This window comes from Spermophilus citellus (genome assembly GCF_964194105.1).
Source record: "Spermophilus citellus genome assembly, chromosome: 1".
Classification (NCBI taxonomy): Eukaryota; Metazoa; Chordata; class Mammalia; order Rodentia; family Sciuridae; genus Spermophilus; species Spermophilus citellus.
In genome coordinates, this window is record NC_138182.1 from 109,605,683 (window position 1) to 109,616,960 (window position 11,278).

At 38.8% G+C, this 11,278-nt stretch overlaps 1 long non-coding RNA gene across 1 annotated transcript; it reads right to left on the reverse strand.

Annotated features, from left to right (window-relative positions):
• Positions 1-2,080: 2,080 nt before the first annotated feature.
• On the reverse strand, positions 2,081-6,183 carry LOC308651710. Its single transcript, XR_014022647.1, has 3 exons — positions 5,996-6,183; positions 3,658-3,764; positions 2,081-2,142 (listed from the first exon to the last, which is right to left on the reverse strand). It is a non-coding gene; the product is annotated as an uncharacterized lncRNA (long non-coding RNA).
• Positions 6,184-11,278: the final 5,095 nt, after the last annotated feature.

The following is an 11,278-nucleotide window of genomic DNA, read 5'->3' on the forward strand; positions in this document are numbered from 1 at the left end:
GAGTGGAGGGCTATTGGCACTCTCTCAGAAGAATGCCAGAACTCCTCACTTTCTTCACTTCAGTCATGGTTTTCACATATATTGATAGATTGTTGGGTTTTGAAATGTCTTTCCCAAGTACAATATCAATAACCATATTGCCATCTTTGTTTTTGCTCAAATTCTGCTGTATGTCACAGCTTCCTTCCTCAAATATCCTCAAGTCCATGTTCAAAGGCTGGTTCTCCAATACAGATGCAAGTACACAGTCTGCTCTGATCAGCTACTAATGCACCAGGACCAACAACATCATGTCTTGACTAGCAAACAGTACTGCAGGAACTTCCACATATCCAAACAGAGCTACCAAAGAGGCACACATTGATAATGGCCCATGAGCTGAATGCTGATGTCACCAGCAGCAGAGTTGATGTTCATGGAAAATGGGGTGCATGGTGTCAGCCAAAGACCAATCACCAGACAATTCTACTTTTTCAAAAATATGAAGACCCCATCCATTCACAGCTTCTACTTCCTTGGTCAGAACAACTTCCTGTTCTCTCAACCCCAAACCTCAATATATGAGTAAGTCAGACTAGCACTAAGCATCTGTTTCTTTCTTTTTTTTAAAAAAAATTATTTTTTACTTGTAGTTGCACACAATACCTTTATTTCACTTCTTTATTTTTATGTGGTGCTGAGGATCGAACCCAGGGTCTCACATGTGCAAGGCGAGTGCTCTACTGCTGAGCCACAACCCCAGCCCCTATGCATCTGTTTCTTAACAACACTGATCTTAGATATTGGTCTTTCCTTTTTCTCTTTCTACTTGTGATTTTGAGAAGATCCACTTCACTATTCTAGCTCCTGTGATATCTTGCTTCTCAATTGCTGGGCCTCCCTAATCCAAGCCAGCTGCCAGCATTGAGGGTTCCTTCTTCCCTTCAAGCACAAAAATGGAAGAGGCTTTGCTCCTGGAGCTGTAGGTCTCAACAAGATAGGATCCTCCATCTTGGCATGCTGTGGTTGTTGGGGGTTGAGGGTACAAAGTGCAACACACTGGCATTTATACCAGGACACCTGGATATTCAGCTTTTCAGTGGCAAGGTAGTTTTTAAGATGGGTGAGCTTAAAACATTGAATGGGACAGACAGCAAAGTTACTGAGTACTCAGCTTGCACAACTTGATGACAAATGTCAGTGGTAAGACACTGTTTATTGGCAAAGGTAAAATAAAATTCAAAGTACCAGAAGAGAGATAAAAAGAGCTTTGGGCAAGGTAAGCTTGTTTTAAATTACAGAAGTCACTGGTATACAAAACAATGAAACCCTACCAACCAGCTATGACCTATTGACTATGGTGAAAAAGTCACAAGTTTGCAGGAGACTCATTGAGGAAAAGAAAGTGCTAAATGTTTTTCATAACCTGGATTTCATATTTGCTATTTCAATATGCTTAATAACAAAAGGAAGTTTCTCTCTAACCAATGCCCACAATCAGTCACCATAAAATACTTCCTCCTCCATGTAATAACCCTACCTCACCCCCAGGTACAGGCCCTACCTTGAGGACACACATCCTTACTGGTGTGTGTCTCCAGGCTTGGCATTCTCTAACCTCTTCAAAGATCAATCAGCCAATGTCCAGACCCAAACTGCTACTCCTCAGCCAGTTGCCCCTGCACTGCCTCCCACTGTTTCTTCTCCCAGGACTCCCAGCCTAATCCCCACAAGAACCCTGTCCTGACAGGGTCCTGCATTCTATCAATTCCACTTTCTGGAAGCTCCCACTGCCTCCCACTTTCCTGCTGCTCACTAATACCTAGACACACATCCCAGGGCTTCCAGGCATCCAAAGCACTGTGGTACATGTAGAAGGCAGGTGGTCCTCTCAGTAGCAATATTCAGGAGCACACTTCCCCATCATGTAGGCCACAACTAACCTCCAATTTGAGTCATTCCCCTGGAGTCAAGAAGAATCCAGATCGGGGGCTCCCTTCCATCCTTAAGCACTGGTGATGGTGTCTGCCAAGTGGATGTTGAACCAGAGCCCACACTGCCTTTCTGCTCAACTGCAAACCAGTGCCTCCTAGCTTGCAGCAGGGTCTCCAAGTGTCTCCAATCCACTGATTCATGGTCAGCCTCAGATTCTCTCTCCAGCACCTGCAAGATCACACTTGGTTTGAGTGTGAGAACTGATGTTTCTAGGAGTCATTCCCTTAGCATTGGAGCACCATTCTTCCCATTATACTTGGTGTCCCATCCCATCAACACAACCTGTCATACACAAAAATGGAATTTAGAGTGCAACCCTATCAGGAAATACTCTTCACAAGAAACCAGTTCACTGACTTGAGGCTCATAAAACTTCTACTCAGCAAGCAAGCCCTGAAAACTACCAGGCCAAGGATCAGAGGCAACAATGCTGCTATTTCCATACACTTCTAATACCAAACACAGTGTGTTACTAAGCATTCAGACAACAGGGATACATTTATCAAAACTGAGCACAAACAGAATGAGTTAAAATAACCATGTTAATATATTTAACTACCACGAATATGTACAACTCTGGTACATCTAAGTTTCTCCTGGTCAAAATATAAACATCATTTACAAAAGAAGGAGAGAGAAAATAAGAACTTCACTCACACTCGACTTTTTTTTTTAGGTTTACATACAGAAGGAAACTGGAAGCAAGAAAGATAAGGAAAGGCAAGGCAATGTCCTCACCATTATTACAGTACTAACAGATCAAGGCTAAACTAAAACAATTCTAGATTCTTCCACCTAGAAAAGATACACACAAATCTCAATATATAGCTAATTTTTTTCACAACATATAATGCTTTTCTGTTCAGAGATATCTTGAAGGATCATACTGCAGTATCCTTTTTCTTTCCTACTTGAGAATGTCATGGTCCCCCTCAGGTTCAAAATATTTTTGAGTACTTAATTGCACATGTGTGAATTCTATTTGGGCTAAAAGTCATCTCATCACGCACTTCAAAAAAGGATCTACAGTGGTCTAAATGTCTGTATAGACATTGGGGACCATGTTAATAAACAACATTGGACAGCTACTCTGCTTATTGGGAAAGACCAAATAAAAGTCAAGAAAGAAGTACACAAAATGTTTCTGACAACATTAAGTTGTGCATGGATGTGGAAATCTTTAGCATACAAAAGAGTGGACCGCTGCCATTCAGTTGAACTGGGATGAACGATCAGTGAAGAAGAAAATAACCACTCCTGAGACTAATCAGGTGAAGTATACACCTGCACTAAAACCCTGCAAGTTCTTCTTCAGAGGAAACACAACCACTGTCAGCTCACATTCTGAACCTTGACTTTGAATGACACCGCTTCAGGACACTTATTTATGTAAGAAATCTCTCCTTTATTCCAGTCCAAGTGTGCTTCCCACACCCTGAAGCCGTTCCAGTTCCCAAGCTTGGCATGCTACCACCTCTGAAAAGCTGCTGCCCCCAACAAACACCCAGCCTCCACTTCCTCTGCTCTGCACAGAACCCCTGAACAGGCTTCAATGGTCTCCCCTCCCCCATCTCCTTCTCACCCCAACCTTCCTCAGCAACACTGTGCTGGTCCCCTGGAACTTCTTTTGACAAAGAATGAAACACCTCCCACTCCCCTTGGTCACCCTAGAGCCTTCCCTACCTGCTGCTGGATGACCTTCCAGGATGGGGTTGGGCTGGCAGGTGATGTCATCCAGGATGGTACAGAAGACTCCAGGTACCACAGGCCAGCCTCTTGGGAATGTAACCCTGCTTACATGAAGCAGAAAGTTTTTAATTCTTACTGAATTGAGATTAAATGTCATTTGTATTTACCTTGGCTCCCCATCCAGAATCTGCTGAAAGTTTACCTCCTGTTTTTCCATGAGCTCTTCTTGTCATCTACATTGTTCCTCTTCTATCCATAATAAAGTACATATGAAAAAAGGTTCATTTCCAGAAAAATTCAAAAGCTTGTACATTTCTTTAAATTAAAAGTTTTTTTAATCTATACTGTACATTTCATCATATGCTGGCCTGGTCAAGAATTATCCTTCCATATTTAGTACTTTAGAGCTAAGTTTTTAAACAGTGTGATAACAGAAAAGGGTGGGACGGTATTCCATGTACTTATATTTTTGTGAGTGTTTAAACATTTTAATAACAATATATTAAAAAATAAAAATAAGGACTGCTTCTGTGTAACAGTTGCCACTCTTATCCAGGTGCACTGGTGTATACTTGTCACCTCATCTATTCAGTAGGCCGAGACAGAATATCTCAACTTTGAGGCAAGTTTCAACAACTTAATGAGAGATTGGAACAAAAATGTTTTTTAAAAATAAAAATATATAAGTTCAGTTGTTTGTTATAGTGCCTCTGGATTCATTAAAAAATATCAATGAAAAAGGTGGGGAGGGGCTGGGGATGTGGCTCAAGCAGTAGCGCGCTCGCCTGGCATGTGTGTGGCCCGGGTTCGATCCTCAGCACCACATACCAACAAAGATGTTGTGTCCGCCGAGAACTAAAAAATAAATATTAAAAATTCTCTCTCTCTCTCTCTCTCTCTCTCTCACTCTCTCTTTAAAAAAAAGAAAAAGAAAAATATGGGGAGGACATCACCACTGGGAGCTGTCCTAGGTAGTTACTTTAGCTTTCCTCCCGTGCACCCCACAGAGTTACACCCTCTCTTCCACACAGGTTTCTAAATTTTGGAGAGAAGCTGTGGCTAACTGATTAAGATGTGAACTGCTGTATAATGTTCCTTTAGATTTACAAAGCCCAGAATATCGGGTGATTCTCAGATAAAATCAGAATGTGTCATGCCTCTTCTTAGTCTTCAGCTATATACCAACACAAAACAAGCAAATTTCTGTGATATTTACCATGCAGAAAGAAATATGTTGATTCAAAAAAAGTATAGGTACTAGCCCCAGAAAGTCAAGCTCCATTGTGATGGTCCATTTAGAAAGAAAGAAAAGGAAACACACCCTCAATGACAAAAGTTCTGCTTAAAGAAACCTCTCCCACTGCCTCACAATCCCATCTTTCTCTTCCTATAAAAATCCTTTGTGTCCCTGAGATTCCCAAGAGGACACTATGAGGATGACAGCACCCTCCCTCTACCAGTGTGCTGGACCTTCAGTAAACCTGATTTCTTTCCCACTAATTCACATCTCCTGACTACTGGTTTTCCAGTGATGAGGAGCCTGGACCTGGATCTGGTAACACCTGGAGTCTGCCAGTCTTCTCTATCACTGATGGTGACTCCAAATTCCTTTTTAAAAACTCCCTTTTACATCATGTCTATAGGTTCATGTGTCCACAAATGATTATTTTCTATTTTCAAAGTAGCCCCTTTATACAGATAATGGTTTGTGAAGAAACACTGATTATGGAGTGCTTACACCCTGTAGCAACTCCTCAGGGTGCTAGTGATCAAAAGGTACAGCAAGGCATTGTATTTACTTCCATAAGTGCTCAACAAGCTCACAAAATGCTCACACACCACTTACAGAGTGTAAAGAATCAGGAGCCCACATACCTCTAGGGTGTAGGAGACCATCTTTATCTTCTCCCTGAAGCAAGGGATCATTTTACCAACTAATCTGGAACCTCACACTTCAAAATGAACTTCCACCATTCTTATTACTCCTAGGAGGGTACTATTTGCCAGCTGTTGGACAAAGGTCAGGTGCCTCCCAGGATACTAGTTTTGTTTTCATCATGTGCTCTGAATGAAGGATGTTGAACAATTCAGATAGTGGTGTTTTAAGCATCTCCTAACTTCTTGAAATCTTTTTATATAAAAGGCACTGCATGCGCCACAAACTTTTATGCAACTACCCACTGGTTGATCTCTATTAAATTTAGTGATCATTTCGAAAGTTAATCAGTGGAGAAATTCACAGAGAGAGGGGCCCTGTCTACTTATAAACCTGGTACTCTGAAGCACAATAAAATCATTCCCAGGTACAGGAGAGAAGACCCTTTTTACTTACTCTTCCATATGCTTGTGGTCTTACGATTTTGCTTCTCTTATCTGTTCCTGTGTCTTTTTTATGCACTTTCTTTTTTATTTTTTTCTTCTGATGTCAAAATGGGAAAAAAAGGGGAATAAAACGGGCAAAACAAATGACAGTTTGTAATAATACATACATATATATATATATATATATATATATATATATATATACAATTGAAACGAGAATACAGGCTTACTTCTGAGTTCTTTGAGTTCTTTCACTGACTGTTCTAACATCCTTCAGCTATATCTGTCAACTTTTGAATGAGGCAATTTGTTGTTTTTTTTAATATTACAAGCAGAGCCTCCCTCCCTACCTCACCCACCCCAAACATCTGTATTTAGAAAATCAATGATGAATCCTAAACAATATTTTAAATTGTCAACATCTAATACTGGCAAAGAGGACATAATGCTAAACCATCATACTATCTGGGACAGTGGGTTTTAATAAGAATGGCTTATTATCTCTATTCAAACAAACTGAATTCATTAGATTTTTGGGCCTGTTACTACAGCTTGGCTCAGGGAAAACACAAATAACAGTGCAGAACTAGGTTTCTATCTGTACTCTATGACTTACTTAAACTGGGATTTGGCTAAAGAGCCTACATTTAATGAACCTACTTTCATGATTTTAAATAGGATTATCACTGCCTTTATCTCTTGAAGGTATTATGACTCTTTAAATGAGCGTGACACACAAGTAATTTATATTTTGCTTTCCATGTATCATTTATTATTGAACTGCTTCAAGAGGGACATGAGTTGCCCATTTACAAATCTTCTTTACAGCAAAGAAAACAATCAAGCATGTGAAGAGAACCAACAATGGGAGAAAAATTGTTGCCACCTGCACATCAGGTTCAGCATTCATCTCGAGGATATATAAAGAAATCAGAAAATTTAACACTGTATAAACAAGCATTCCAATCACCAAATGGGCAAAGGAACTGAACATGCACATCACAGGAGAAATGCAAATGGCCAACAAATATATGAAATAAAATTTCAACATCACTACAAATTAGAAAAGTGCAAATTAAAACTACACGGGCATTCTGTCTCACTCCAATTGGAATGACAATTATCAAGAATGCAAGTAATAATAAATGTTGGAGAGGATGTAGGAAAAAAGTTCACTCATATGTTGCTGGTTGGACTGCAAATTGGTGCAACCAATACTTGAAAGCAGTATGGAGATTCCTCAGAAAACTTGTAATGGAGCCACCAATTTTACCAAGTTATCCCACTTCTCAGTATAAACCTAAAGGACATAAAATCAGCATAATAGACCCTATCAACCAAAGGCCAAATAATCTTAATGATATGTGAATACTAACAAATAATCAGGGGGGAGAGGGAAGGATACATATTGATTGGATTAGACAGAAGGGAATAAAAGAAGGTAGGGGAAATGGGAATAGAAAAGACAGAATGAATCAGACATAACTTTCCTATGTTCGCCCCTGAATACACACACACAGTGAAGCCCCATATGTTACAACCATAAGAATGGGATCCTAATTAGAATAAGTTATATGCTATACTCTATGTGTATATAATATTTCAGAATTCACTCTACTGTCATTTATATATCTAAATAGTGAAGAAAAATATATTTTTAATTCCATACTATAAACCCGCATAGGATGTTCAATGAAATTCTAGTAATCTAAATTTAGAAGAGTAATATTGCAACTTTTGGGATAATTGATGAGTAAATTTGAGCATTGTTATTTTATTCATCAATTCCTGCTCTAAGATTCTCAAAGAGGCAGCTACTAAAAGATTTGAAGTCCTTTGTAGTACTCTGGGACTATTTCTGGGAAGCAGTCTCATGTCTACACATGTCTCATTCTTCCTTCTCCCTCCTGATTATTTGTTAGTATCCACATACCATAAAGATTATTTGGCCTTTGGTTCTTTCAATGGACAGGTGGACCCATGCTACAGCTACACTGTGACTACAACCTTGTGTGTTCCATGTGCTTCTGGCTGGAGCACAACTTTACTGAGCTTCATATCCTAGTATATTCGGTGTGAGTGATGCCTGTGTGTACCTCACAGTGCTGCCATGGGAAATACAGGGAATAGGGCACATTAAGTGCTCAATACATGCTCTGGGTTGAATAGTCATGTCCTTCCCAGCATATCAGCTTATTACCTCATCTGGAAATGAGGTTTTTGCACATAAAAATGTTGTATGAGTCCATAGTCAATTAGAGTGGGCTATAATCTAATGATTCATGACCTTAGAGGAGGAAATTTGGACAAGTATACCTGTGCAGAGAGAACATGTGATAATCATGACAGAAAAAGGAGAGATGAATCTACACGTCAAGGTATGCCAAGAATTTCCTACAACTACTGAAAGCTAGAGGAGACAAGGAAAAATCCTCCCCTAGACCTTCCAGAACAGATACCTTATAATAATTCAGTTTGGACTCCTAGACTCCACAACTGTGGTACAATAAATTGATCTTTTAGGACACCCAGTAAGTATTATTTTTCAGAGTAGTCCTAGGAACCCAAAAGGGCCCATGTTTGGCTCCTCCTTGACACTCAGTACAGGAGTTAGTCCCAGACTGGTAGCTTCCTTTCATAAAAGGGAAAAAGAGGAATCCCATTGTCATCAGCAACATCCTGTGTCCACAAAGTCCAGGATAAAATATCATGAAAATGCAGTGTGGAATTCTAAGAGTAAATGATGTTCTAAAATTCACATGGAAATCAACAATCCAAAAGATGAGATTCTAAAAACTGATATGAAGAGAGTGGTTGAAGTACAGAGATAGGGCTTGCAGTCTTCAGGGAAAAAATCTGAAACTGTGGAAGGCCCATGAGACTGGAAGATCCCACATGCTCCAACTTATCATGGACATATGCAGGTGTGATCTAAGTAGGAGCTACAGTAGGTTTCTCTGTAGGGCACTGGGAAAAGAGGTAGGGAAGAAGGTGAAGACTGGACCCAAGGAGGACCTTATGTCACCTTCACTGCCCCTGAAATTTCTAGACCAGGGCCATCAGTTGGAAGTGTTTAGACCAGGAACTTTAGCAAACCCTGAGTGCTTGTAAGAAATAAAGAAGGGCCACCCCGGGCCCTGAGTCAGACACTCTGAGTTGAGGCCCAGAAGTCTGAGTTTGAGTGAGCTCTCCAAGTGACTGTCATGTACCCTACTTGAGATGTACTGTTGTAGTCTTGAACAGATGGCCTGGGGTAAAAGTGTCAATTTTATTCTCCATAAGGACACCTGGGAATTACAGAATCATACCAATAGCTTTTCTCTTCCAAGCTTCTGACCCTTCATCCTAGTCTCTCTTAAAATAAAATATCCAAAAGAATATATGGTTATATATACACAATAGAACATTACTCTGCCTTAAAGAAAAATCAAATTAAGGCATTTGGCAATACATTCATGGAACTAGGAACTATCAAGCTAAGTGAAATACATCAGTCCCAAAAACCAAAGGCCAAATATTTTCTTTTATATGTGGATGCTGATACACAATAAGGGACAGGGAGGAAATAATCGAAGTTCATTGGAGTAGACAAAGAAGAATGAAGGTGAGAGAGCAGCATGATAATAGGAAAGACATGAGAATGAATTGAACATAACTTTCCTATGTTTATATATGAATTCATGACCAGTGAAATTCCACACCATGTACAACCACATGAATGGGATCCTAATTAGAATAAGGTATATCTCATCCATATATAATGTCTCCAAATGTACTCTACTGTCACATATATCTAAAAAGAAGAAATAAAAAATGAGTAAAAGGACCTGGGGGAGGGAAGGAAAAAAAGGGAAACACTGGGGTACAATATTGCTAATTTTTATATTAGATTTATATGTGAATATGTAACAATAAATCCATTGTTGTGTAATACTATAATGCATTTACAAAAATATGAAAAAAATTAAGAAGTGGATAGTGGCACATGAACCTAACTGGAAAATCAAGCCTTGGTTCAATTCCCAATTCCAAAAAAAAATTTAAGTACATATATGTGTACATATATACATATGCACACACGCATGCATGAGCGCACACACACACACATATATACAAAATTTACTGTATAAACAAATTTAAGTACAAAAATACCATGATATAATCAGCAGATTCAGAAAAGCCTGTTCACAACACTCAGCACCCATTTGGGTTAAAAACACCAGAGGGTCTAGTGATAGAAGGAGAAACCAAATGCCAACATCAAACTGAATTAAAATAAATTGAAGCATTTTTTCTAAAAACAAAAGCAAAACCACTCCTTGAATTCCCAGCAAGAGCAAAGAGGCAAGGGAAGAAACTAATTTCATACACATAGGAAAAAGAAGTCCTGTTGCCTCTGTTTACTGATGACATGAACATTTTACTTAGATGATTTAAAATGCTCCATCAGAAAATTTATAGTGCTGATAACAAATCTACTAAAAGATGATACAAGAAAATAATACATAAATCAATTGCAGTCCTATAAGCAATAGCAAACCCTCTTCAAAACAATTGAGAAAAATGTCTCATTCAAAACCCCTAAAGAAAATACTTTGGAAAATATCTAATTTAGGAGATGAAAACCCTCAACCATGAAAATTATAAAATGGTGAAGTAAAGCAAATAAAAGACAATCTTAAGAAGTGGAAATACTTTCAATATTCTTGAAAAAAGCAAAATTAATATTATCCCAATGGTCTTACTACCTTAACCAGTGACCAGACTCAGTACAATCCCAGTCAAAATATCAATGACATCCTTCACAACACAGACATTCTTCATAACACACAGACAAAACACATTTCTCAAATTCATTTTGACACAGAAGTGACATAGAACGTCCAAATGTATCCTGAACCAGAAGAGTGATGCTGAGATCTTCACAGTACCAGATATCCAATTATATCACAGAGCTTTAGTAAAAACAAAAAAAAACAAAAAACAAAAAAAAACAGCATTATATTGCACCAAAACATACCTGAAGATGAATGGAAAAGAAAACACAGACAAACCCACATAGATAAAGTGACCTGATATGCGACAAAGGGGCCAAAAATATATGTTGAAGAAAACAGAAACACTTTAACAAGTGGTGTTATGAATACTGGATATTCATATGTGAAAAACATAAAACTTGATCCCTATCACCCTGCATAAAAGCCAACTCCAAGTGTACCAAAGACCTAGGAATTAAACCAGAAACTCTACAGTTGCTTAAAGAAAATGTGGCCCAACACTCCAACATATTGAC